Here is a 27,466-nt window from a genome sequence, read left to right on the forward strand (position 1 = left end):
ACATCCACCTGGTTGTAGCCCCCGAGCCTCTCGCTATTTGGAACAAGGAGCTGGAGGATCTTGTCTTGAAGTTGCTCTGATTGTTTGTTGAAGTTTTATGAAAAAGAACTCGAATATGGCTCGTTCCGGGTTCTTTTTGTCGTAGTGTCTTGAAGTGATCTGCGTTGAGGAAGTCTTTTGGTGACGTGCGCTTTTTTGAAGAAAAAGTGCACTCACTGAGTGTAGCCCCCGAGCCTCTTGCTATTTGGAACAAAAAGTTGGAGGGTCTTGATTCTTGTCTTTGAAAAATTCTGTGGCTATGTATCCTGCTTTCTCCGTGTTCTTCTTTTTTAGAAAAGAAGTCGGATGGAGAGTCTTGATGTGTTGTCGTCGTTGTAGTCTTGAGCTTCTTGTATTCTTGGTCTTTTGTCTTTGGTTCCGAGCCTCCGGGGGGTAGTTGAAATGAAAGGCCGAGCTCCCTAGCTTAGTGTTGATTAAGCTATGATGTTGGCCGAGGCCCCGAGCGTATATCCGTGTTGTTTTGTTCGGGAAGAACTCGGATGCGAGGTCTTGGCGTATCCTTTGATAGTCTGCTTGTTGTCAGATGTAGTTGTATGGTGGTGGTTGAGTGTAAATGCCTTTTGTTCACGGGTTGTACTGTGCTGGTATATTCTTCCGAATATGCCCGTCTTCGAGTACTGCCTCTTCTCGCCTGAGTCGTCCATTATTGTGTCCTGTCTTTTCACTGTGTCCTTTGTTAGGCTTATTTCGTTGGTACTCTTAGTCCATGTGCGCCGATCCTTTGGTCTATAAATACTGTCTCGGAGTGCTTGTTTTCATTCATTGGATATTCTGTTGAAGCCTTGGTGGTCATGAACATGGTAGTTTGTGAAGTAGAGCAGCCCCCGGGCATGTTTTGTAGTTTTTGTGTGTCTTGCCGTAGCTGGAGGAAGTCTTGTGATAGGGATTAGAGGTAGGCTAATCCCGCGACAGTATTGTGCCAGGATGTACATGGTGGTAGTTGGAGGAAGTCTTGTGCTGTGGGCTTCGTTCCTTCATCCAGCAGTTCTGGGTTGATCCTCGTCGCCTGTCTTGAGACCGTCCAGTGCAGATCAACACCATATCCAGCATCACATCGGTCTTGGGTAGACAGATGCCCGCCGGCCTTCTCTGCTCCATGTTGCCCTGCCGTGCTGCCGATTTCCGCCTTGGATGCACCGCGTTCGTCCTTTGAAGAAAACAGTGTAGCTGATGGCGGTCTGTCCTTCCGAGTAGCAATTTGGGACACGTAGTCGTTCCAGAGCCTAGTCGTGTCCGTGTTCCTCTTTGCTACTTTGCTTTTCGTGGTGCCGAGTTCGTTGGGTCTTGTATGATTTGTAATCTTCTATTTTTGAAGTCACTTGTAATGTAACGAATCTTGTCTTCTGAGTTGTCTTTAACTTTTCTGTTGTGATCCCTGTCGTTCATGAGTCTACCGAGTTCTTTCTTACATAACCGAGTTCTTTTGTTCCTCGTGAGGTAGCCCTTTTTTTTCTTGGTTCAACGAGTTGTTCTTGTGGCTATCTGATAACCCTGTTGTGATGGTGATCCCTGTCGTTCATGAGACTACCGAGTTCTTTCTTACATAACCGGGTTCTTTTGTTCCTCGTGAGGTAGCCCTTTTTTTTCTTCTTGGTTCAACGAGTTGTTCTTGTGGCTATCTGATAACCCTGTTGTGATGCTGCACGGATAAGTCTGAAATCTGTCCGTTGGTTTGTACCGTTGTGTGGATTCGTGCCCTCCGTCGTTTTAGCTGCATCGGTAAATGGACCGTTGCGTTCCCACGCTGTGCTTTAACGGGCCTTATGGGCCGTTTGTATCACTGAGAAATCTATTTAAAGACCTTTTATCTTCCTTTCCCTTGTCACCCAGCTCTTGCCTTTAAACCCTAGTTCTCAGAAAACCGCCGCCGTCATTGTCGTTATCGCCCGAGCACCATCATTCTAGCTTCATCCTCCTTAGCGCCTTTGTTGCTTCCGCCAGTTCATGGGAAAGAAGAAGACCGCAAGCAAATCTCAGGCGACCTTCGTGGACGAGGAGTCATCGCTGCCTTTGATTGAAAACCAGGAGTTCGTGGCCATGAGGGCAGCTCAGAAGGTTTGGCCGGCTCCAACAACCAGCGAAGACCAGCTGCGCGAGCTCGTTAGTGATGGCTTGATCCAAAGCAAAGTCATCGCTGAATGGAGAGTTTCGGGCGAGCATCGGGTTCCGGCCCCGGGTCCTGGTGAGATTGTCCTTTTTGTTTCTTTTGTCCGCGCTGGTCTTTGTCTTCCTGCTTCCGTCTTCCTTCATCAGTTTCTTGGGTATTTCGGGGTTAGTTTGAATCATCTAACCCCCAATGCCGTTCTCCATCTTTCTGTTTTTGTTCACCTTTGCGAAGCCTTCCTTGGGATCCCTCCTTCTCTATCTCTTTTTCGTTTTTTCTTTCGCCTGAAACCTCAACCCCGCCGCGAGGAAACCAGTGCACTCGGCGGTTGCGGGATTCAGTTTCGCCAGGGTCTCAAAATCAAGTTTTTTGATTATGACCTGGTCGATTCTGTCAAGGATTGGCGCGCCGAGTGGTTTTATGCTGCCAATTTGATCCCTTCTCTTGTTGTTCACTCCGGATCCGGTCCTGTGGCGAATGACCGGTGGGACAAGAAGCTTGAGTCTCCTGCTGAGATTCAAGCGATCCAGCCACTCCTTGATAGGATTAGCACGCTGAAACAGCAGGGATTAACCGGCTTTGGTATTGTCTCAAGTTTTCTTCGTCGCTGGGTTCAGCCCTTGAAAGAGCGGGAACATCTCGGCTTTGAGTATTCTGGGGCCGAGGATCCTTCACGCATGGTCCTAGCTCTTGAGCTGATCGGTGAGGAGGTACTCGAGCGTCTCCAGAAGATGCTGAAAGGAGTGAGCGTCATTCCTCCTGCCGTCCCTGAGTACTCGGCCAACAACCCGCCCCCAGCTGTGAGTTGTCTATCTTCTTTTTTTCTTTTTATTTGAGTTCTTTATGTACTCTTGCTGCGTCCGTTCTTGCTTAGCTTTTCCTTGTCTTGGTGTTTTGTCTATTTTCGCAGGAGCTTGGGCGGAACTTTGTTGATTCGATCCCCCTTGATGTTCTCCCTGCTGTGGCGGAGACTGGGGATCGTTTAGCCGGTACTTCTGCAATTAGTAAGTCTCAAACTTTTACAGCCCTTCCTGGGGTTTCTTTCAGATTTGATGATGTATATGAAGAGTATGTTCCTCGTCTAGTCCCTCGCGGTCCTCGCAGTGTCCCGAAGAGGGGGCGAATGGACGGGTCTTCATCTGGCTTGCCTGTCTCCAAGAAGCCTCGCAAACCAAGTACTCCCTCAGGTACTCCAGTTGTTGCTAGCATGCTCTTAGGTGAGCACATTTAGTACTCTTTGTTCTTTTATTTTCATGTTTCTCTCTTGAACCGAGTACTTTTCATCTCTTTTTCAGCAGGTGCTCTGGTTTCGCTGGCTGAGGAAGAAGAGGATGATGAAGTTCCCCTCATCATGCGGCGGTGAGTTGTTTTTCATATTCTTGTCGCATTGAATTTTTCCTCTTTGTTTTTAATTTTAGTCTTGAACTTTTTTGAAGTAATCGGAGGTCGGGTGTGAGTTCTTCCGAGGCTCTCGCGCCGACTTCTTCCGAAGCTCCGGGGTCGAGTTCTTTGGTTGCCTCTGCCCCGAGCTGTACTGCTCCTCCGGTGCGGAGTTCTTCCATGGCTCCAGCTCCGGCTTCTTCCGCGGCTCCGCTGTCGGCTGTCCCGCTCCCGTCGCTGGGTGGCGGGGACATCTTTGCCGTCATGGTTCCCCCTGCGAGGCCTTCTCTTGGCTTCGCAAAGAAAAAAGTAGTCGGGTGAGTAGATTCTTGCTTCATCTTTTTGGCTTTTATCTTCCTTCCTCTGGTTCTTATTGGTGCTTCCTTTTATCACTTTTCAGTGCTTCGTCTTCTCTAATTTCTTCATCGACTTCTTCTCTGCCTCCCGCCGTGCCAACGAGTTCTGAGCCTCGAGACTCACAACATTCTGTTGATGAAGTCGCGGTGGGGGCTTCAGAGCTACCTGGCGGAGTCGCGGACTTGGTCGCTCTGGAGGTAACTGTGGCCGTCGCGCCGGGTTCTTCTGGGGGTTTGGCTCCGGCTTCCCTAGAGGTTGCTCTGGTCGCTCCTGCTTCGCCCCAGCCGGCTTCTCTTTCCCCTTCTTTTGCCTCCGGCGGCCCCTCCCTGTCCGATGACGTGGTGCAACAGTTTGATGCCACTCATCGGTTATCGGAGCTGACCGCAGCCTGGGGGAGCTTGTCGACCCTTGCAACTTCTTTTGGTGAAAAGCTCCAGGTAAGTTTTACTGCCACTTCTCTTTTGCATGCTTGTTTTTCTTCTATCCTTACGCCTTGTTTCTCTTTGCCTCTTTCTGCTCAGTCTTTTTCTCGTGATCATTCTGGCTTCTTTTTCTCATCTGAAAATGAGAGGAAGTTGTCTTCGGAGGTGGACGCTCTGAAAGCCGATCTTGACCTTCTCCGGGTTGAGTTGGAGACGGAGTGTCAATTGCACCAAAAGGAGGAGAAAGCCCTTCGCGCTCGGGTAGTGGAGACGGAGAAACAGAGAGATGCTGCGGTGGAGTCTACGAAGAATGAATGCAAAGGTGCCGCGGGTTCTGCCTGTTTCTTCTTGTATTTTGACTTCTTTTTCCGCTGACTTGTTCTTTGGTGTTCTGTCTAGCTCTCCGAGTTGAGAAACAAAAGCTCTCGGAGAGTATTGATGAAATGAAGGCCCTTGTCCGTTCTAGTCATAATAGAGCTAAGGAGGTAAACACTCATGCTGAGGAAGAACTCGCCCTTGCTAGGCTGATTAGGCGTGGAGCTGACAGAGATCTTGTGCAGGCCCAAAAAACCATTGAAGGCTTGTCCGGGAAGCTGGCGACGGCTACCGAGAATTGGAATGCCTTGTGGAAATCTTTTCGCTCGGTGGCCGATGTCCTTCGGACTCCAGCGGATGACGGGCAATCTTGGGCGCAGTTCATTCCCTGGATTCCGACTCGTTTCCAAGAGTTCGCGAAGAGGTGTGCCTAAGTATGTACCAAGAATGTGCTGGCCCAGGTCCGGGTCCTTGCTCCAGAAGCGCCTCTCTCCAAAATAGCAGAAGAAGCTGAAAGCCAAGAATATCTTGACGCCGTTGAAAGGATGGAACCCGAGGTTGAAGATCTAGCCAGTAGGGTTGTAGATAGTCTAAATATTGATATTTCCCTTTCTGATGACAACGCCTGACTCGGTTGAGCGTCCTCTTGTAATATTACACTTCTTTTTAAATGAAGATTCTTTATCTTTGTTGATGTATTCTTTGCATGGGTGTGGTTGAAGTTACTTGACTTGCTGAGTACCTTGTCTTGTTCCCGTCTCTGCTTCGTAAGACAACTCTGTGCGTTATTCTGACGAGGCCCCTCGATTTGTCGAGTACTTTTATTTTCTTCTTTCCTTTGTGATTCGTCGAGTGCTTTGTTCGTGCTATGACTTGTTAGATGTAGATCTTTTGTGTTAACAACCTTTCGCCTGCGCTATGTAAAACGACTCGGTATAGAAAGTTGCCTCGACAAACTTCGTTGTCCGAGTGCTTTCTTGAGTGGCGCTTGTGCTTTTGTGAGGAAAAAGTATTCCTATCTGGATGTAGCCCCCGAGCCTCTTGCTTTTTGGAACGAAGTGCTGGAGGATCTTTTGAAGTTAAATTTTGGTCGACTCAGCCAATTTGCTTTTTGTTAGCTTTTAGCTACCCTCATTGGCGAGTTGAGGCGTTTTTTCAGCTATTTTGCTCTTGGCCGGGATGCTCAGGCATGTTTTCAGCCATTTTGCTTTTTGTTTCGGGTGTTAGCTTTTTAGCTACCCTCATCGGCGGGCTCAAGCGTTTTTTCAGCTATTTTGCTCTCGGCCGGAATGCTCAGGCATGTTTTCAGCCATTTTGCTTTTTGTTTCGGGTGTTAGCTTTTAGCTACCCTCATCGGCGGGCTCAAGTGTCTTTTCAGCTATTTTGCTCTCGGCCGGAATGCTCAGGCATGTTTTCAGCCATTTTGCTTTTTGTTTCGGGTGTTAGCTTTTAGCTACCCTCATCGGCGGGCTCAAGCATCTTTTTAGCTATTTTGCTCTCGGCCGGAATGCTCAGGCATGTTTTCAGCCATTTTGCTTTTTGTTTCGGGTGTTAGCTTTTAGCTACCCTCATCGGCGAGCTCAAGCATCTTTTCAGCTATTTTGCTCTCGGCCGGAATGCTCAGGCATGTTTTCAGCCATTTTGCTTTTTGTTTCGGGTGTTAGCTTTTAGCTACCCTCATCGGCGGGCTCAAGCATCTTTTCAGCTATTTTGCTCTCGGTCGGACTGCTCAGGCATGTTTTCAGCCATTTTGCTTTTTCGTGAAAACAACTCGTTGGAGTTCGTGACAAGACATGCTGTGTATGAATATCATCTTTATTGATCATGAGTATAAACTAATACATATATTGTTGAAGAGTATTGTCTTTCGTTGATTGTAGGTCCCTTGTGGCTTGCATATCTGTTTTTTCTTGAGTTGTTTTTACGCGTAGAATCTTCTTAGCTGGCTGATGTGCCATGTATTGCTGACTTCTTTTTCATCTTTGGTCATCAACTTGTATGTGCCTGGTCCGGTGACTTTTGTGACAATGAACGGGCCTTCCCATGGACTGAGTAGCTTATGTCATCCATCAGTCTTTTGTATCCTTCTTAGTACTAAGTCTCTAACTTGTAGTGATCGCGGTTGGGTACTCTTGTTGTAGTGCCGTCTTAAACCTTGTAGGTATCTGGCTGATTGGAGGGTAGCGTTTATTCTGACTTCTTCTGAGCTGTCGAGTTCTAATCTTCTTGTGTGTTCTGCTTCTCCTTCATCATATTGTTCTATTTTTGGGGAAGTCCAGATCAAGTCGGCGGGTAGTACGGCCTCTGACCCGTAAACTAGGAAGAAGGGTGAGTGGCCTGTTGCTCTGCTTATCTGAGTTCGTAGCCCCCATACTACTTTCAGCAATTCTTCAATCCATTTGGACCCATAGTCCACTAGTTCTTCGTATAACCTTGGTTTTAATCCGGCTAGTATGAGTCCGTTAGCCCTTTCTACTTGTCCGTTGGCTTCTGGATGTGCAACGGACGCATAGTCTATACTGAAACCACAGTCTTGTGCCCAGCTCTTGAATTCCGTAGCCGTGAAGGGGGAGCCTAGATCTATGATGATTCGATTGGGCATGCCGAAGCGGTGCATAATGTCTTGGATGAACTCAACTGCTTTGGTTGCGCTGTACTTTGCGAGCAGTTTGTATTCAATCCACTTGGTGAATTTGTCGATTGCTACGAAGATGTACTTGAAACCGCCTTTTGCTTTTTTCAAGGGTCCTACTTGATCTAGCCCCCAGCAGGAAAAAGGCCAAGCGGGTGGGATGCAGATAAGATTGTGAGCTGGTATATGGGCTTGTCTTGCAAACATTTGGCAACCTTTGCATTTTCTGACAAGCTCTTCGGCGTCTTTTAAAGCGGTTGGCTAGTAGAATCCGGTGCGAAATGCTTTGCCAACCAGTGTCCTTGAGGCGGCATGATTTCCACAGCAACCTGAGTGTATTTCATTTAGGATTTCTTTGCCTTCTTCAAATGAGACACATTTTAGTAGTACTCCTGATGATGCTGCTCTTCTGTAGAGTTTATTCCCTACTAAAACGTAGTTTTTGCTTCTGCGAACAACTTGTGTGGCCTCTGCTTTATCTGCTGGCAGTTTATTTTCTTTGATATATTCAATGAAATCTTGGGTCCATGAAGTGTTGATTGTCAAGATCTGAAGGCTTTTAGCCTGAATTTCATTTGTTGTTTCACCGGGTTGTTTGATAGAGGGAACTGATAGCTCTTCTATGAATACGCCGGGTGGAACCTTTGCTCTGTCTGATCTGAGCTTGGCAAGGACATCTGCTGCAATGTTAGAATCGCGTAGGACGTGTAAAATTTCTAATCCTTGGAAGTGTTTTTCAAGTTTCCGTATTTCAGCACAATAAGCACCCATGTTTTCTTTGGTGCAGTCCCAATCTTTGTTGACTTGGTTGATGACCACTGCTGAATCGCCATATACGAGTAATCTTTTTATTCCGAGGGTAATCGTGACTCGTAGCCCGTGGATGAGGGCTTCGTATTCTGCTTCGTTATTTGTAGCTTGCCATAATATCTAAAGGACATACTTGAGTTGTTTTCCTTCTGGAGAAATGAGGAGAACGCCTGCACCGGCCCCGCCTAGTTTGAGTGATCCGTCAAAGTACATTTTCCAGTGGTCGAGGATTGTATCTGATAAGGGCTGTTGAATCTCTGTCCATTCGGCCACGAAATCGGCGAGGGCTTGAGATTTGATTGCTTTCCGTGGGGTGAAATTGATATCAAGAGCTCCAATTTCAACTGCCCATTTGGATATACGCCCTATGGCATCTTTATTATGTAGGATGTCTCCGAGTGGAAAATCTGTCACTACGGTAATCTTGTGGCTTTCGAAATAGTGGCGAAGCTTCCGTGAGGTAATGAGTAGAGCGTAGAGTAGTTTTTGTACATGTGGGTACCAGATTTTGGATTCTGACAGTACTTCGCTGATGTAGTATACTGGACGTTGCACTTTATACACGCGCCCTTGTTCTTCTCTTTCTATGACTATTGCTGTACTGATTACGGTGGGAGTTGCCGCGATATATAGCATCATATCTTCATCTTTCTTTGGAGGTGTCAGGATGGGCGATGAAGTGAGGTATTCTTTAAGTTTTTTGAAAGCTTCGTCGGCTTCTATTGTCCACTCGAACTTGTCTGTCTTCTTTAGTAGTTTAAAGAAAGGTAACCCCTTTTCACCGAGTCTTGATATGAAACGGTTGAGGGCCGCCATGCATCCTGTTAGTTTCTGCACATCTTTGACACTCCTAGGTGGGCCCATTTCTGTTATAGCTCGAATTTGCTTGGTGCTGGCTTCGATCCCGCGCTGACTAACCAAAAATCCGAGTAGTTGTCCTGAGGGAACTCCAAATACATATTTATTTGGGTTCAATTTCCATCTCCATTTCTTCAAGTTTTCGAAGGTTTGCTTTAAATCTTCAATTAGAGTGTCTGGGATCTTTGTTTTCACCACCACATCGTCCACGTATGCTTCCACGTTTTCACCTATTTGATTCCCAAGGCAAGTCTGGATAGCTCTTTGGTACGTGGCGCCTGCGTTCTTTAGTCCAAACGACATGGTCTTGTAGCAGTAGGCGCCAAATGGGGTGATGAAAGATGTCTTGCTCTGGTCTTCTTCTTTTAGTGCGATCTGGTGATACCCTGAATAGCAATCGAGAAAAGATAATAACACAGATCCTGCTGTTGAGTCAACTATCTGGTCAATGCGTGGTAGCCTGAACGGATCTTTTGGGCAATGTTTGTTGAGATCTGTGTAATCGACGCACATACGCCACTCGTCCGTGTTTTTCTTCTGTACAAGGACCGGGTTGGCTAGCCAATCTGGATGAAGGATTTCCCTGATGAATCCGGCTGCCATCAGTTTTGTTATTTCCTTTTTAATTGCTGCCTTCTTGTCGGGTGAGAATCGTCGTAACCATTGTTTTACAGGTTTGGAGCCTTCGTTAACATCAATTCTGTGCTCAGCCAACTCCCTTGGGACTCCTGGCATGTCGGCTGGCTTCCAGGTGAAGATATCTTTGTTGTCCCGAAGAAAGTTGGTGAGCGCGAGTTCCTATTTTGCCGAGAGGTGAGCACTGATAGTTGCTGTCTTGGAGGTGTCGCCTATGCCTAAGTCGATTTGCTTGACGTCGGCTTCTTTTGGTGGTGCGATGATACTGGGTTTTTTAGCCGGTATTTCTAATTCTTCTTGGCTTGTTTCTACAGTGATTGCGGCTATTTCTTTTCTTCCATTGTCAGCTTGTGCTTTAGCCGCAATTGGATTGCCTGAACGTCGCAGTCAAAAGCGCGCTTTAAATCGCTTCGAAGAGAAAGGATACCGTGGGGTCCTGGCATCTTAAGCAGTAAGTACGGATAATGTGGTATTGCCATGAATTTGGCTAGTGCTGGACGTCCTAGGATTGCATTATATGATGAATCGAAGTCGGCGACTTCGAATTTGATAAACTCTGTTCGGTAGTTTGAAGGAGTTCCAAAGGTAACAGGTAAAGTAATTTGTCCAAGTGGCATGGCTGCTTTGCCGGGTACTATTCCATAAAAAGGTGTGCTTGTTGGTGTAATCATCCCGGCGAGTTGTAGTCCCATTTTCCTTAGAGTTTCTGAAAAGATGATGTTAAGCCCAGCTCCTCCATCGATTAGTACTTTGGTGACGGTCATGCTAGCTATAGTCGGATCCAGAACCAATGGGTAATGGCCTGCGTTCCCCACGCTAGTCCATTGGTCTTCTCTGGTGAATTGGATAGGATACTGTGACCAATTGAGGTATCTTGGTGTAGCCGGTTCTGCTGTCATAATGGTCCGCAGTGCTAGTTTTTCTTGATGTTTGCTTCTGCAATCCGGAGCCCCTGAGAAAATCACTGCTACCGTTCCCCTAGGTTTTTGGAATCCTTTGTCCTCGTGGTTGTCTTCTTCTCTTTTCTGATTGTCCTCTTTGGTGTCTTCCTTACTATCTTTTCTTGTGTATCGATCTTTGAAAGTATAGCAATTTCCAATGGTGTGCCTTCCACTAGGGTGCAATGGGCAACGTATGTTTTCAATGTCATCATATCTTCTGGGTTTGTTGAACTTCTTTGATTTGTCGGCCATTGCCACAGTATTGTCTGGCCTACGTTTTCTTTCTTGATGTCTGCTATTTCGATGATTTTGCTTGTCCGAGTTGTCCTGGTTGTTTCTGTCCGGGAACCTTTCTCGTGTTTTTTCTTCTGCAGTAATCATCTTTTCTACTGTTCGTCTGAATTCTTCATTGTTTCTCGGATTTTCTTTGCAGAAGTCTTGAAATTGCCACCTAGCCATGATTCCGTGAGAGAAAGCTTCAATTACTTCTCGTTCGGTTATGTCATGCACTTGAGCTCGTAGTTCGCCGAATCGTCTATAGTAATTTCTGAGACTTTCACCTCCCTTTTGCTTGAGTCATTTTAATTCTGCATGGGTGATTGGATGTGTAATGATTCTTGCAAAATTCTCACAAAAAGCTCTTTGCAAATCCTCCCAATTTCTGATAGATCCTGGGTTCAGTTTGTCGAACCATTGGAGAGGCATGGCTTCCAGTGCCATGGGAAAGAACAGGGTTTTGATATCGTCGTCTCCTCCGACTAGTTCAATTGATTGTGAATATATTCTGAGCCATTGCCTTGGTTCAGTTTTGCCATCATACTTGGAGTGGTTAGACGGTTTGAATTTGTGAGGTAATCGTACCAATGCAAGCCTGTTCGCGAAACAGGGGAATCTGTCGTGTGTCTTGGTTTCTTTGAATTCGGATTCGGCACCTTCTTCTGGCCAACTGTCGTTCTGACGAGAATAATCTTGCGAGATTGTCTGGGTAGGTACCCTACTCCTAGTCTTGTTTGGTTGTTCAAATCGGTGGCCTTGATTATGTTCCTTCCTACTTCCTTCGTCATGGCTTCCACTCGGCCCAAGTCTTTCGAAAGCGGATTTCCTTTGATTTTGATCTTCTTGCCTGTGGGTTGTTGATCTGGCGGGTAGTCTTGATCGAGCTCTCTCTTCTTGCGTTTTCGGGATCGTCGGTCAGAGCAAGTCCTGGAGCTGTTCATACTTCTCACTGGGATGTGAAGTTTTTCCGAGTTCTTCTAATGCTTCTCGAATCTTATCGTAAGGTGTATTCGCCGTGCGTCTCCCCTCGACTTCTCGTTGCGATTTTCTTTTGTCGTACTCTGCCAATTCTGACTCGTATCTGATCCAAGCTTCCCTGCGCTGCCTAGCACGGTGTTGACGCCCTTGCTTCAACTTGTTTTTTCTTTCTCTAGCTTGTTTCTAACTATCTGTTTCTCCGTCGTAGCCTTGGGCAAAAGGTGATATGTTGGATTCTGATTCATCTGATGATCTGACATCGGGTACTTCTGGGGGATTTAATGGTGACCGCGGTCGTCGAACCATGAGCACTTCTCGCGCATGAGTCGTTCTGTTATTGGCATTAGTTTTCATGCTGTCGGAGTAGTTAATAACTTTAGTGGATGCCTCGGTGTCGTAGATCGAGTCTCCTTATTGGTAGGGTAGAATTGCTGTCGTCGTCGTGCCGACTAGTTGGGTACCGCTGTCCTCAGGAACAGAACCTGGCCAGTGGATGATGCAGTCTTGGGATGTTATTGTTAGCACGAGACCCTCCTGAGCTCCTGTCAGTGGTATCCCGCATCTTGGATTGAAAGATCTTTTGAACTGTCCCTGATAGGATTTTGCCATGTTGTCGAGCCCAAATGGAAAAAGAACTCGACTTCTTGGAAGAACTCTGAGGGTAATCCGAGTTGTTTTGGGTTGTGCTCTGGAATCTTGCCAAAAAAGAACTCGGTTTTTTGAAAGCACTCGGATAAAACTTCGCCTTGATGTTTGAATTCGAATCGGATATGAGTGGCTGTGAGATCTGATTTGAATTGGATAATGTGAGCTGTGTGAATCTTCTGGTGAGCTGATCCGTTGTAGTTGGTGAAATATGAAATTCTTTATGATGATTTGGATCTTTGAGGAGATGGCCCTGAAGCTTGCCGTTGTTGTCCGCCTCGCAGATCCACGAGCCGAAGATGAAAGTTGATCCCATCGGGAAGATTATGTTGTCGAGGTCCATCGAGTTCTCGGATGCAAAGTCGCCGAATTCCCCTACCTGGCGCGCCAGCTGTCGATGTTTCACCACCGATAGCCTGCCACGGGGGTACCCGGGGCAGTATGTTCGGGCTTTGGCGTATGCCGAACTCGATGGTTAACACAAGACACAGTCGATTTATCCTGGTTCAGGCCCTCGATCGTAGATCGAGTAATAACCTTACGTCCAGTTGGCGTTAGCCTTTGCGTTGGATTGATTGTCAAGTGTTGTGTTGTGTTGTTCAATGGTCGTTCTGTCTCAGGAGCCCTGCCCTCCTTTATATAGTCAGGAGGCCAGAGTCCTAGTCCGTTTACAATGAGATTTCCTAGTAGGATTACTTAATAGCTATACTACTAAGATTACATGGGGAGAATCCTAGTTGGACTAGATATTCTCTCTCCCTTGTGGGGTATCCTGTGGGTCCCGCATTGACAGTGCCTAACTATAATTCTAAGAACTTTTGTCCCTTTTCCCCCTCTTATATGTAATCCGTGAAGAACTCTTGTGCACCTGAAATAAGCTGACGTTCACAAACTGTCGGGTTCATAAACCCGGGGTCCCTCAGGGATCGGCTTCCACGCCAGGGCTTGGCCCAGGAAAATGGACTTTCTTTCTTCTGGACCGGTCCGAAAATCTAAAACCAATAGACCGGAGCACCCGCTTTAGGCCCAGGCCGCCTTCGGCCCATCTCTCCAACCGGAGCACTAGCTCAAGCTCAGGCCAGCTCCGAACGGCCTCTCCGATCGGAGCGCTAGCGTCAGGCCCCGGCTGCCTCCGCACGGCCTCCACTCGGAAAGCCTGACCCGAGGACCGCCTCCGACTCCGACCCCGTGTCTCCAACCGGGATTCATAGAAAAACACCGCCATCACTATTCTCCAACTGGCGCGCCAGAACCAACTGGGGACCATCCGACCGGGAACGCCCACTCGGAAAGAACTAGAAGGCGTGCGGAGAAAGGCAAGCCATGGCTCACAAGTCAACACCACTGTACCAGGGACCATACCCTGCACGAAGCAGTGCTCTGCAGCCACTCTGACACAAAGTATTGTAGTGCTCTGCAGCCACCCTGACACAAAGCATTGGGACGCTTCAACCATTATCCAGTTTTCATCACCGTATGCAGCAAGGCTTAGAAATATCTGTACTCTCTCCCTCTCACCTGTAAAGAGCCATCTCCTTCATCTATAAAATGGGATGCGCTCCCTCCAACCAGGGGAGATCGACTTCTTCAAGCTCAGACTCACTAGATCGACACCAACCCCTTACAACCGCAGTACCACCGAGTTCCGACCGCAACCTTTCCGGTCGGAGCCTTCTGAACCTCTTGTATACCCCCTCCTTTCTCCTTCTCGTTTGTAACCCACTAGACTTCGAGCACCTAGGCTTAGGAATAAAGTCGTCGATCGACCCTGACTGGACGTAGGGCACGTTGCCTGAACCAGTATAAATCCTGTGTCATTGAGTGCTAGGCCACCTCCGATCACAACGTACAGCAAAACTACAAATATTTACGAGTTGGTCACTTTCTGCACCGACAGTTGGCGGCGTCCGTGGGGAAGACGTTGTACGTTCAACACTCTTTTGGTCATCGGATGGCCCATTTTTCCGCCACCCCCGCCATGGCGGGCTCGGGCGATACGATTCGCTTCGGCTTGCTGGAGTTCCCTGCACTCTCGCCTGCCGGGATGTGGGTTCCACCCATCTTCGAGCCGTCCTAGGCCTTCTGCTTCAGGAGCCTGGACTTCGTTGCCAACCGGCTCGGCGTACTTCACCTCTACGATGAGGCTCATGACCCAGCACCCATCATAGGGACGTCCTCCATCGACTCCGGGACGCGCGACTTCAACGGCCTGTACGACGCTCTCTCCGACGACCTTGGAACAGCTATGTCTTTTCTTCTCTTCCTAAGTTTCAGTCTTACCTTTACTTAGCGAACGCTCCTGTAAGAGCGCCCCGACCCGAACACTTTTCGGCTTGGGACGCTCAGGGGCTCCACTAGGGGGCTCTACTACCCCTTTGTTTTTGTTTTTACCCTAAGTACTCTTTTGGTTTTGTATGAAGAAACTCCTTCCTACCTGAACAAAAGGGTAGTTCGTTCCTTTGTTTTATCTTACGTAATTTTGCTTTAGAACATTCTGACTGATCGCACCTCGCCTTTTCCTACGGCTACGACCGGTCGAGCCTCGCGGGCCATGCCCCGGGCTCGCAAAGTTGCGACCTACGGAACAAACGGGCAGATACGAGATAGAAAGAAATTTAAAACAAAATTATGCTAAGAGAGAGCTAAGGAACGAAAGGGAACAAGCTTCCCCGAACGGAGCAACTCCATCACAAAAACAAAAATCGATTGCAGTCATTTAAATGCACATGAATGTTTTACATAGGGGTCCCCCCCACGAACTTAAACTTTTTACATTTACTAACTACTTGTATTTAAAAAAAGGTATTAAATCGACCCGGCGGCATCTACTGACGGCGCGACCGACGAAGGCGTAGGCTGCTCGCTCTCCGGCAGCACGACGTTTGGCTCGATTAGGGCCGAGGCAACGTTACCCCCCGAACCAGGCTCTATGCTATCTGCAGGCTCGGAGGCATCCTCTCCACGCATGCTTCGGGCCATGTCCTGACGGCGAACATCCATCACCCACTCGGCGGAGACCTGCTCTGACACCAACCGCGTGTGCGGTGGCAGGCTCACCCCGATTGACTAGATGTCCTCCATGCTCAGGCCTTCAGCATACCCGCCGTAGATAGTGGCGAAGTCCAGGTTCGGGTGGTACGTCGTCACCGAGGTCAGCACCCCCGATGCTCCATAAAATAGCCCGCTCCTGATGAGGTCCTTGACCGTGTCCAGGACTTCCACCAGCTGAACCGTGGACACGCTGGTACTTGGCGCTGACCCAAAGACTTCCGAGACAATGAGCTGGGCAGCATTGCGAATCTAACCAAGCTCCCCCTCGAGAGCACGTCGCTCTTCATGGGACTTGGCCAGCTCCTCGACATTCTGGCTGAAGTTCGCCTTGGTCGTCTCCAGGTCTCACTCCAGCGCCTTCACCTTTTCTCCTAGCTCTACGAGGAGGGCAACAAGCTCAAAAATAGGCTGGGGGAAAAGGAATCAACACCACGAGAAAATAAAAAGGTATGCATCGACACAAGAGGCCTCAAGGGTGGAGAGATCCTCTGCCTGCCGAGCCGCCTGCTTGCGTAGCCAGGCACTCACGTCCTCCATCCCCATCACCTGGTCCTGGAGCGTGAGCACTTCCCGATCCGCCTCCGACCGGGCCCTCTGCTCCGCCTCCAGGGCCTTCTATGCCGACTCCAGGGCGGCTCGCTCTGGCTCAAGGGCTGCCAAGGCCTCTTGGAGCGCCGCCTCAATGCTCGCTAGGGACATGCATAGCCCCGCCTCAGTCTTCGCCTGACGGACCTTTGTCGCCTCGAGCCCTTGCTCGGCAGCAGTCGCCCGCTCTGCCGCACGCTGCTCCTCCGCCCACGCCACAGCCACCTCGGCCGCTCGGACCTAGGACTCATGGCAAGCGGACTCCGTCCGGTGCTCTAGCTCGGCCATCCGAGCGTGTTCTGCCCGGAGGAAGTACGACTTGCGGGACGACACCTTCCTTATCTCCTGTAAAAAACAGGCGTTATAAAAACAACCGACGAAAGATTCAAAGGGCAAGGAGAAACTAAGGAACGGAAGGGAACAAGCTTCCCCGAACGGAATGACTCCATCACAGAAAACAAAATACCATTATAACTGTTAAGCACACGAACGTTTTATACGGGGGCTTCCCCCACAAATTTAAAACTATCCGCTTCCACTAAACTACTATTATTTTTACATGCTACTGGGGCGGCCTGGCGACATCCGACGACGGTGCAACCGACGAAGGCTCGAGCTGCTCACTTCCCAACGACGCGGCATCCGGCTCGGCCAAGACCGGGGCGACATTCACCTCCAATCCAAAATCACGCTTTGGGTTTGCAAAAGGATCTGTAAGTCCTCCCCCTCGCTCACTCTTCCTCTCACTTAGGAACCGCCGCAGCATACAGGCACTCTCGGTGAGAAAGAAGAAGGAAGGAAGAGTGAGGAATCTCTGCTAGAAGAGACCACCAGACCTCCCTAAGTCGATCGAGTCACCTAGGAGAGATCAACCGGCCTCCTGAGTCGATCGATTCACTTAGGATAAGCACCTGAGATACAGGTAGGAAGCGAAGGAACCGCCGCAGCATCTTGAATGATGAGCACGGGTCTCGGTCGGACATTTCCGACTGAAGCTCTCCAAACCCCGTCTCTCAGGTCATCAAGGTAAACATGTGTTCATTAAATACAAAACTGTTCACACGAGAGCTAACCCACGATTGATAAGCGTAGGTCTCGAACGAGCGTTTCCGACTGGAGCTCTTCAAACCCCGTCGCTCTAGTCTTCAAGGTAAAACACCATCAAAGCCCCTCTATTTCATTACAAATCATTCATACATCCATACGCGCATTCATCTCATATGCCTGAACCCCCCAGACGGTTAGGGCATGAACCGCCCGGGGGCTCAGGAACTAAGCATCGCACGTGCAGCGAAATGCACCAAAACGCTCCGTGTTGCGCCACGAAGTGGTGGCTTGCCCCATTCGACATGAGCAACCAAACAGAGTCAGGGGAGAAAACCGTAGATGAGCACCATGCGGCCTTCGCCCGGTCTGGCAAACTGGGTCATCTCAACCTTCTCGTTTGATCCTGAACCTCTCGCCAAGCCCATGGAATCTCCATCGAGGGGAGGCTGTCAGACCACCCGGGTCGGTCTATGGAACGACCTAGGCATCTGTCGGGCTGTAGGTAAAGGAGTAGTGGAATGCCACAAGAGGGCTATGCCGACCCCGTCACGAACGATGGACCCGGATTCCACTCAATCACACCCATTAGCGAGCTCACTGAGCTAGTCTTCGAGCCCGAGCGATCGGGACAGGCGACGATACTCAGCCCCTCTAGTTGTGAGGAATCGGACGGGGTAGCGCAAAAACGACTCACAGCCCCCATGAAGGCCTGACAAGGCTCGGGGGTTTAAACACCATGGGACCGTGACTCCGAACTTGCGTTGATGGGATAGGTGACATCCGGCTATGGCTTGGGACCGTGACTCCTTAATTCGCGTCGATGGGATAGGCGACATCTGGCTACGGCTTGGGACCGCGACTCCTTAATTCGCGTCGACGGGATAGGCGACATCTGGCTACGGCTTGGGACCGTGACTCCTTAACTCGTGTAACGGCTTCAGATGGCTCCACTAACTAAAATTAACTCTTTTGATCCACGGCGAGCACTGACGCCTGGGTCTACTCGCGACTCCACCTTACCCGATCCCACGGTGCGCACCGACGTCAAAGATCGAACTCTGTTGCATCCGAAACTAAGTTATTTCTGTTCACGGCGCGCACCGACGTTGGGGCTTGTTTCAAAAACTAAAAACTTCCTCGTCCGATCCCCGGCGCGCACCGACATCGGGATCATTAAGTTCTGTCTCAATCCAATCCCCGCGCTTAAAAACACCTCGGCTGCACAACGATGCCATGGTTAAACAAAATTCCGTCTCAAACTAAAAAACATGCATACACACCTACTGAGACAACACCCCCAACCGGCCCGGCCTGAACCGCCTGGGGCTCGGGGGCTACACCCGCAGGTGCGCTCGCGCGCACCCGCCGGCAAGACAAAAATCCCCCGGACGATTCTGCCCGAATCGCCCGAGGGCTCGGGGGCTCCTGTCGGGTTCATAAACCCGGGGTCCCTCGGGGACCGGCTTCCATGCTAGGGCTCGGCCTAGGAAAACGGCCTTTCTTTCTTCTGGACCGGCCCGAAAGTCTAAAACCAACAGATCGGAGCACTCGCTTCAGGCCCAGGCCGCCTTCTGCCCATCTCTCCGGCCGGAGCACTAGCTCAGGCTCAGGCCAGCTCTGAACGGCCTCTCCGATCGGAGCGCTAGCGTCAGGCCCTGGCTGCCTCCGCACGGCCTCCACTCGGAAAGCCTAACCCGAGGACCGCCTCTGACTCCGACCCCGTGTCTCCAACCGGGATTCATAGAAAAACACCGCCATCACTATTCTCCGACTGGCGTGCCAGAACCGACTGGGGACCATCCGACCGGGGACGCCCGCTCGGAAAGAACCAGAAGGCGTGCGGAGAAAGGCAAGCCATGGCTTACAAGTCAACACCACTGTACCAAGGACCATACCCTGCACGAAGCAGTGCTCTGCAGCCACCCTGACACAAAGTATTGTAGTGCTCTGCAGCCACCCTGACACAAAGCATTGGGAGGCTTCAACCATTATCCAGTTTTCATCACCGTATGCAGCAAGGCTTAGAAATATCTGTACTCTCTCCCTCTCACCTGTAAAGAGTCATCCCCTTCATCTATAAAAGGGGATGCGCTCCCTCCAACCAGGGGAGATCGACTTCTTCAAGCTCAGACTCACTAGATCGACACCAACCCCTTACAACCGCAGTAGCACCGAGTTCCGACCGCAACCCTTCCGGTCGGAGCCTTCCGAACCTCTTGTATACCCCGTCATTTCTCCTTCTCGTTTGTAACCCCACTATAGACTTCGAGCACCTGGGCTCAGGAATAAAGTCGCCGACCGACCCCGACTGGACGTAGGGCACGTTGCCTGAACCAGTACAAATCCAGTGTCATTGAGTGCTAGGCCACCTCCGATTACAACATACAGCAAAACTACAGATATTTACTAGTTGATCACTTTCTATACCGACACAAACCAACAAGATAACAAGACAGATGTTAAGGCTCACGCATGAGTGCATAACGCCAAGGAAGAGAGATACAGCCAAGAGATGTTAAGGGTCAGGCATGAGTGCATGACGCTAAGGAAGAGAGATACAGCCAAGAAATCGTTTCCTTTTCTTTTGAGAACTTTAGTTCTTTTTTTACTCAAAGATAACCTTTTTTTAAAAGAAAAGAGCAGGATGGTGGAAAGATAAAAAATGGCTTATTTTACTGCTTACTAGGTAGCGTGCTCGTGCGTTGCTATGGGATAGCTAACATTTTGTACTAAAAACACACGGATCGCACGATAAGATAGCAATATTGTAAAAAATAAATACCAACGTTAAAGTGACATTTAATCTAAAAAACAAAGTTTATGAATTTAACACAGTCATAGAGTGCACGGCGTCGCAGGCTCATAAACTCTATTTTATAGATCTTTCCGTGATGCGGTTAATATAATGTTTTATATTTGCAAGAAGAAATCTCCGATATCCATTTCTTTCGTGCTCACAAACTAACGACCCTAGTGTAGCAATGGGAAATACAAAGGAGCTATCCTCCTGAATGCGCGGAACCAACGCCACTACGATCGTGCCATCCCACGACCACTGGTATGATGTTGTTTAGCACTATTGTTCATTATTATCGCTAACTTGTTTCATTGGTTTTATTCAAGTAATTTATGTTTGTAATTATGCATGTGCTATTTCGGGTGATCCCACATTGGCACATGAGAAAAGTGGGGAAAGTCGATAAAACTCATGGTTTTGAGAACATACACGTGTAATAGTTATGAATGCCCGTGCGTTGCAACAGAAAAAAATAATACCACGACAATATATGTACCAATGTGTGTTTACTATTACTGAAAAAAAGAGTTCAGAATATTAATATTACACGAGTTTTAGTAAAGGATAGACAATTAAAATATTACTCAAGTTTTGATATGAAATATACATTACACATTTCCTAGTGTCGCCTGCACTTCTGCACCACCACTCGCCTCCCCTGCTCCCCTTATCGCCGATTGGCAGCGCTGCTCCTTGCCGACTTCCCCACTCCCCTCCCCACCCTCCAGCGAGTAGCCACCAGTGATGCTCCTTCCCTTCCTCCACATGTTTATAGCCAATCGTCATCATTACAGAAGTGTTAGTGGAGCATATACAATTAATGATAAATAAAGCATATAATTTAAGAAGGACGGGCCTGGTGCAAATAGCAGAGTCTTACCGCCTGTGACCGAAAGGTCCCGGATTCGAGTCGCGGTCTCCTCGCATTGCACAGGCGAGGGTAAGACTTGCCACTAACACCCTTTCCTAGACCCCGCACGGAGCAGGAGCTCTCTGCACTGGATACACCTCCCTTTAAAGCATATAATTTAAGTTTTTCTTTGAAATCAAAGCAAGCAAATTCATTCATAATAGCCATGTTCGCTGCGACACTATTTTACTATATTTTGCCTATAACGTGTTTAAGATATTATTGTAGGCTTGCAAGAATTAAGAATCTATAGGAATTCCCTTCATACATCAATAAATCCATAGACAAAAGAAAAGTTCTTGCCCAACAAACATTCAATTAGAGAAGGTGGTAAGATCCTCAAGTTATAATGAAAAGCTACATTGTATTCCTCTTTGAAACATTCTTCACCAATGAACTAAGAAAAAAAAAAGCAGAAAATGTATGGCTAGCTAGCAGGTACAAATAGGCATTTTCATTTTTTTTTTTTTTTTTTTGCGAACAGGCATTTTCATATTATTACATCAATATACTTGAAACTGGCAGGTAGCATTTCTAGGCAGCTAAAACTGAAACATGACCCTGATGCTGCTGCTGACGCTCTCATCAGTTATGATGCAGCGCTGAAGTTCCAGCTCATCGGCCAGTCCTGTGGAACCATCAATCCTTGTCCCTGCTTAACACGACCAATTCAGAAGCAAGAAATGCTATGTACAAAAGATAAACAGAAGCCTACTGCAGAAGACGCAGCCCCGCAGATGACCTTCTTGGGCTCTAAACAGAGGCAGCCTCATTAGGCTCTGTGCACCAGAGAAGTAGTAAAATGAAGTGTGGTTTCATTCTAAAAAAAAAGGCAGGAAAAAGATACTGCTAAGAACTTGTAAATTTATTGCAGAGAACAGCAGCCTTTTATACTGCAGAGAACAACATCTATAGTACATTTCATAGCTAAGCAGTCTTGCACCACAATGCAGCATCGTTTTTTTTTAAAATACTACCATTTTGAGGGCAAAGAGCAATGCTGGACGAGCAATATATTGGTGAGGAAACTAAACAGGCGCGACGTGGATATGAACTACTCTGAACGCAGACTGACAAATGCTCCAAGTCATGAAGTCAAAGACAGTATCAGCAGTTCTGAAGACTGACCGCTATCACCTATCAGAATGAATGTAGATGCAGTGCAAGAAACACCAAACACAAGCAGCACTACAACAAGCATGCAGTTAACATCAGCACTCAGGGAAAAGACCTCGTGGAGTCCCTGTGACAGTGATTCAGCCTCACGAACTCTGAAAGTCTGAAACCATTTGACACACACTCTGAATAGTGGACTGGTGAAGCTAAACAGGCTTCAAACTCTGGCAATCAAACCTATTACCTATGAATCCTGTTTGAATTCTTGCAAACACTGCACAATGGAAGGACTGGCTCAAGCAAGCAATAAAGCATCTCCAGTGATTCAAGGAAATACCCATCCAAAAACTCTAAATTCCTTTCATGCTTCAAATCAAACTGAGTTCACTTTTATCTACTCAGATCATCTAGAGTGGTACAACTATTTTTATGTTTCAGAAAGTAAGACCATAAGAGAAGCTGCTCTCTGCAATTGACATGGTCAAACATGAGTTTCCTAGGATTATGAACTGAAGTCCACCAACAGTTGACGCGCTATGATGCAATTTAAGCTTGCAGATTGTTGTCACCTACAATGCAAATATTATGAATAACCTACAATGCATTATTTAATCTCCAATGTTAAAATAATGGGAATCCCCATAAAAGGCTGGTCTGATAGCATGCATTGAACACAAAGAGTAGACCAGCTAACATGTAAAAAAAAAGGGCGTACCCAGTGCAGAGAGCTCCCGCTCTGTGCGGGGTCTGGGGAAGGGTGTTAGTGGCAAGCCTTACCGTCGCCAGTGCAATGCGAGGAGACCACGACTCGAACCCGGGACCTTCCGGTCACAGGCGGTAAGACTCTACCTCTTGCACCAAGCCCGCCCTTCAGACCAGCTAACATGTGAGGAAAATAATAACGATCCTTGGTTTTTTAGAATGAAAGCTACTGTAATGTTTTGAATATATTTTACTCATTTTTAAAATCATAAAATTCATATTCATGTCAGACCAGCAGACTTGGTTCCGAAACAAATGGCAAGACAAGCAACTAACAAAACTGTACCATTTAAAAAGATCAATAGGAAATGCTCTGACTGGAGAATTGAAAAATGAAAGTAAGTAGTTCTCTTTAGTGTGCCATCACCAGTAACATATAAGGAAAACACCAGACATACAAATTGCAGTGAATTTCATCGTCCATGTGGATATTCAAGTAACTATTTTCATCCTCCCTTTAGCTATTAAAGACATAAGTGAAAATCCCTGGTCGACTGTAGTAGGTGGGTTTCTGAAAGATTGGCAAAAAGGATAATGTCTGGAAACACATAAGGATATTGGGCCATTTTTTAGGAAATTTATGTGCTACCTTGACGATGATTTCACATGAGTGAACCTGAGGCCCGTTAGTTACTGAACTGCTGCTCAATGCATTCTCTAAGATAAGACAGTGAAATGAAAGAAATACAGAACCATGTACACCACTGCACAAGTTTCACAAGGCAATACAGAACCTTCCTCACCTGTTTGTGCATGCAAAACCAGTTCTGGACTTCTGGTTACCGGTGGCTGGTGGGCTGTATTTCTAATAGCTGTTACGGTGAGGTTGATTTTTAATTTATGTTTGATCAATCGTGATTATATTCCCTGTGCCGAGAACTCGTCTGGGGATTCCACCAATTTAGCATGTCCCACAGAGACAATAAAGAACAAGCTGACTGCAGGCAGCAAAGTAACATGCATTGTTCAAACATTCAATCCTATCATTGGTCATTTCTCATTTGCAGAATTCCAAAACATTCTGAACATAAGGGAGTGAGGCCAAACCTGGATCTTTTGCTGTTGCCTCTCCAATGTCGCAGCGAGGAGGGAGTATAGGAAAGCGCAGCGCCACTGTTGCATCGAGGAATCAGTTGTAGTATCAAATCAGTGGTAGTAACAAATTAACTAAACGATAATTTTGATATTGACCTCCTGCTTCAATTACTGAAATGTTAACATACTTCTTTAGATCAGGATACAACTTTGCCAAGTCTTCATTCACAAAGTCGTGCAACTCTGCAGCAACTATAATCAGAGGCCAGGGGCACAATAATTACTCCCCAAATCCCCAATTAGTAACCTCCTCACAAACACTAACAGAGAAACAGTAGATTGGCAGCAGCAGCAGCAAAGATACCGTTGGCCTGACCGCATGGGCAAAGCAGATCAAAGCACGCCAAGGTTGGGAGGATGGGAAGCACAAGGGCTAGGACACATTCAGAGCAAAGTATATCAAAGCACACAGAACAGCAGACTCAGATCCAGTAAAGGACATTGGGCGTGCACATGTACGCCTCGGAACCTTTGAAAGGGGTCAAAGTTAGTAGGCATAATACATTTATACACTTGTAATCAGATCAGATTCGAATACAAACAGCCAGGGTTCATATCTGTTGGGTGGCCGTCGCCGGCGAAGGGCCCGACCAAGACCTGAGCACCTGGCGTGCGCCGGCGGCGCGAAGCAGCAACGGTGCCGGGATGCGGGATGGCGGAGGGCGGCGGCGTGAGCGCGATAGGGCATGGGGCCAGGGTTCGGATGCTTGGTTTCGCACAGCACAAAGGGAAGAGAAGGGGTGATCATACCTGTTGGGTGCTCGTCGCCAGCGAAGGCCCGACCAAGACTTGAGCACCTGGCGTGCGGAGGCGGCGGTGTGAGCACGACCGGTCATGTGATCCTCGGAAGGAGCGCGATTGGAGGCAGCATCTCGCGAGGGCAGAGACTCAGAGAGCGTGATTGGAGCCTAGTGGACGTCCGGTTTCACCGCGCGGGGGAGCGTGCGCGCGAGCGCCAGGGAAAAGAGGGGGCATTTACATATTTATTATTATTATGGATGACATCTTACACTGTGTCACTGATACATGAGTTATTAATATGATACTTTTTATACCACTCATATCATAATGATGGTAAATATGTAAATATGTAAATAATCCAAAAAGAGGATGTTTGGGTCCACCGCGCGGAGGAGCGTGCGTGCGCGCCGGGGGAAGCGAGCGAGAGCAAGCGACGCCGCCAAGGAGAAAGATAACGAACCGGGGTAGCACGCGGGAGCCTCGCCGAAGCACCATGGACCGGCCGCTCCACCTCCCGCCCGCGGGGTCCACGTCCGCGCGTATCGTGGCCGCCTGGGGAAGCTCGCGTGCTAGGGCCGCAGCTTCCGCACCGCCGGGTCCGCGCGCTACCGAGCCGTCTGGGCTGCACGCCGGCTTCGCGTGCTCCTTGCCGCCGATGCTGCACACTACCGGGGTCGCACGCCGGGCTGTTTGGCCTCTTCCGCGGCGCCTCCACATGTCGGGGCTCGTGTGTACCTCCTCTGCGCGACGTATGGGGAGAGAGGAGTAGAGGAGGACCTGGTCGCGCCGGAGGCCTCAACCGTGCCGCTAGGGTTTGCCCTTGCCGGTGCCCCTGTGGTAGCGCAGCACAGGGTCGAGCCACCGGAGTGGGGTAGATGGAGGTGTAGCGCGCGTCGCGAATCGGAGCCGGCGAGGGTGGAGCGGCGGCTTCGCGGCCTCGGCGGCGCCGTGGCTACCAGCGACGGCAGCGCTGCCTCGAGGGGTGGTGGCCGGAAAACCCTAGCCTCGTCGGGGTAGGGCAGCCATGGAGTGCGATGGCGTGGGCGAGCGCAGTGATGGAGCGGCGGCGCGAGGGCAGGGAGAGAGAGGGAGCGTCGGCGTGCGTTGCTACGGGAGAGGCGGATCGGACGCGTGGAGGCGGCGACGGCGAGACGGCTCGGCGCGGCATCCGTGCGTGCTACGGCTAGGGGAGAGGAAGAGGAGGTGGATGCGGAGCGGTGGCGGCGGGCGAGAGCTGGCGTCGGCGTGGATCGAACGCACGGTGGGTGGGGGCGGTGATTGCAGAGTATTAGCGATTTGCGCAGACGGGAGGCGGGTATCGCGGGGGAGGCAGAGCGAAGATGACCAAAAAGAGTCGCATGGAAAAATAGTAGTTGTAGGAGATTACCGGAGGATAACATTTTGACGGCAATAATGGGGAACGAAACAAGATTGGGGTAGAAGTATAGAAAGGTAATGTCGCAGTTCTTGACTTCTTGGGAATAAATAGGAGAGCTCAGTTTACCGACCTTCCTTAGAGGTATCAATGCAACAATCCCGACGAAGCTTACGGCGAAGAGGAAGCCGGTCATCCAGCCAATGCCGGGCTCCTTGTAGCTTCTCGACACATTACCTTCTGTCTCCTCCCCAGCCATCTCGTAGGTCCTCTTGTTCAGCCCAAGCAAGAAGGAGCCAAACCGACCTGCGGCAAAATCATCAATCCGAGGTCACCATAGACAAGAACGGAAGATTCAATCACAAAACTCCGCACGTCTCTTACCTCCAGTGGAGATGCTGTAGCATGCGACGGCGCAGGTCTGGACGACGGTGTTCTCCTGGCGGGTGAACGGGCGCATGGCGATGCTAAAGCGGGCGAGCGCCTACGTCCACCCGCGGAGGATGACGAAGGCGATGAGCGCAGCGGAGACGTTGAGCGTGGGGACGAGCCCCGTGGTGAGGCCCAGCTTCATGACAATCACACTATACATGGCGCCGACGGCGAGGCTCACCACCATCCCACGTGTTGTCAGCTAGTCCCGCCACGGCGGCACGCGCCCCGCGCCGCGCGCTTCGCCGTCCAGGCAGACGGTCGCCTCCACTACATCCTTGTGGCCCCCGATGTCCCATGCGTGCGCCATCGCTAGCTCGAGGTGCGGCGGCGGCGACGGCCTATGGTGTCGGTGTTGCTCCTCGTGTTGCCGCCTCCGCCGCTCCTGCTTCATGGCAGAAAGATTTTCGCAGCGTCAGATTTGTGCCCGTGGGGATTTGTGAGGGTGTTGGTGAAATAAAAAGAGAAGCCTCGCATGTCAGTGAGTTCTTGGCCTGTTGGTCGTGAGAGATTTAACTTTTTACCATTATAACAAACCTCCTAAGATCTCACTTCAACGGCTAGAATACGAATTTGGCACGTAACAGAGAGAAGAGATACAGAATTGTCACTTTTGCACTCATGGCACGCCAGCGTGTCAGTCCAGGTTAGATCCGAGGCAGCATGGGGTGGCAAATGACCGCGGCTGCCCCTGCCCTCTGCTGCTAACCCAGCCGGGCCACACTGAGTCACCTCGCTCTGCCTATTTGCTCGCTCTTCATCTCCCAGCTCTCGCCGTAGCTCTCCACCACCGCTGCCGCCATCCAACACCACCGCTGCCTTCCTCTCCCAGCTTTCTCGATGGATTATTACTCGGAGTCATCTAGAGGTGGATGGATGAGGAGCAGGCTTCACGGTGGCCCGAGCACCCACATTGCCTTGGTCGGTCTCGATCCCATTGGTGAGCTCAGCAGTTTCCCATTGATCCCTTGCCCAGATTGCCATATTGCTCGAGTGGTGGGAGGGCGGATGTAACACCCCAGCCCAGGGCTTAATAGGATTAATAGGATACTCATACCAACAAGTTGCAACTTCTTTTCTGGAAGCCCATCTCTTAAGAACTCCAAGGTTAAGCATGTTTGGCCTGGAGCGATGGGTGACC

General features: G+C 49.2%; 1 long non-coding RNA gene and 1 pseudogene across 1 annotated transcript; both read right to left on the reverse strand.

The window, feature by feature from the left end:
• Positions 1 to 26,684, reverse strand: part of LOC136493442 (probable metal-nicotianamine transporter YSL9) — a 29,729-nt pseudogene extending 3,045 nt beyond the window's left edge.
• LOC136491237 (uncharacterized) lies at positions 20,924 to 24,703 on the reverse strand. The gene is made up of 3 exons (XR_010767971.1): positions 23,730 to 24,703; positions 23,426 to 23,620; positions 20,924 to 21,456 (listed from the first exon to the last, which is right to left on the reverse strand). It is a non-coding gene; the product is annotated as an uncharacterized lncRNA (long non-coding RNA).
• Positions 26,685 to 27,466: the final 782 nt, after the last annotated feature.

This window comes from Miscanthus floridulus, chromosome 11 (genome assembly GCF_019320115.1).
Source record: "Miscanthus floridulus cultivar M001 chromosome 11, ASM1932011v1, whole genome shotgun sequence".
NCBI classification, from domain to species: Eukaryota; Viridiplantae; Streptophyta; class Magnoliopsida; order Poales; family Poaceae; genus Miscanthus; species Miscanthus floridulus.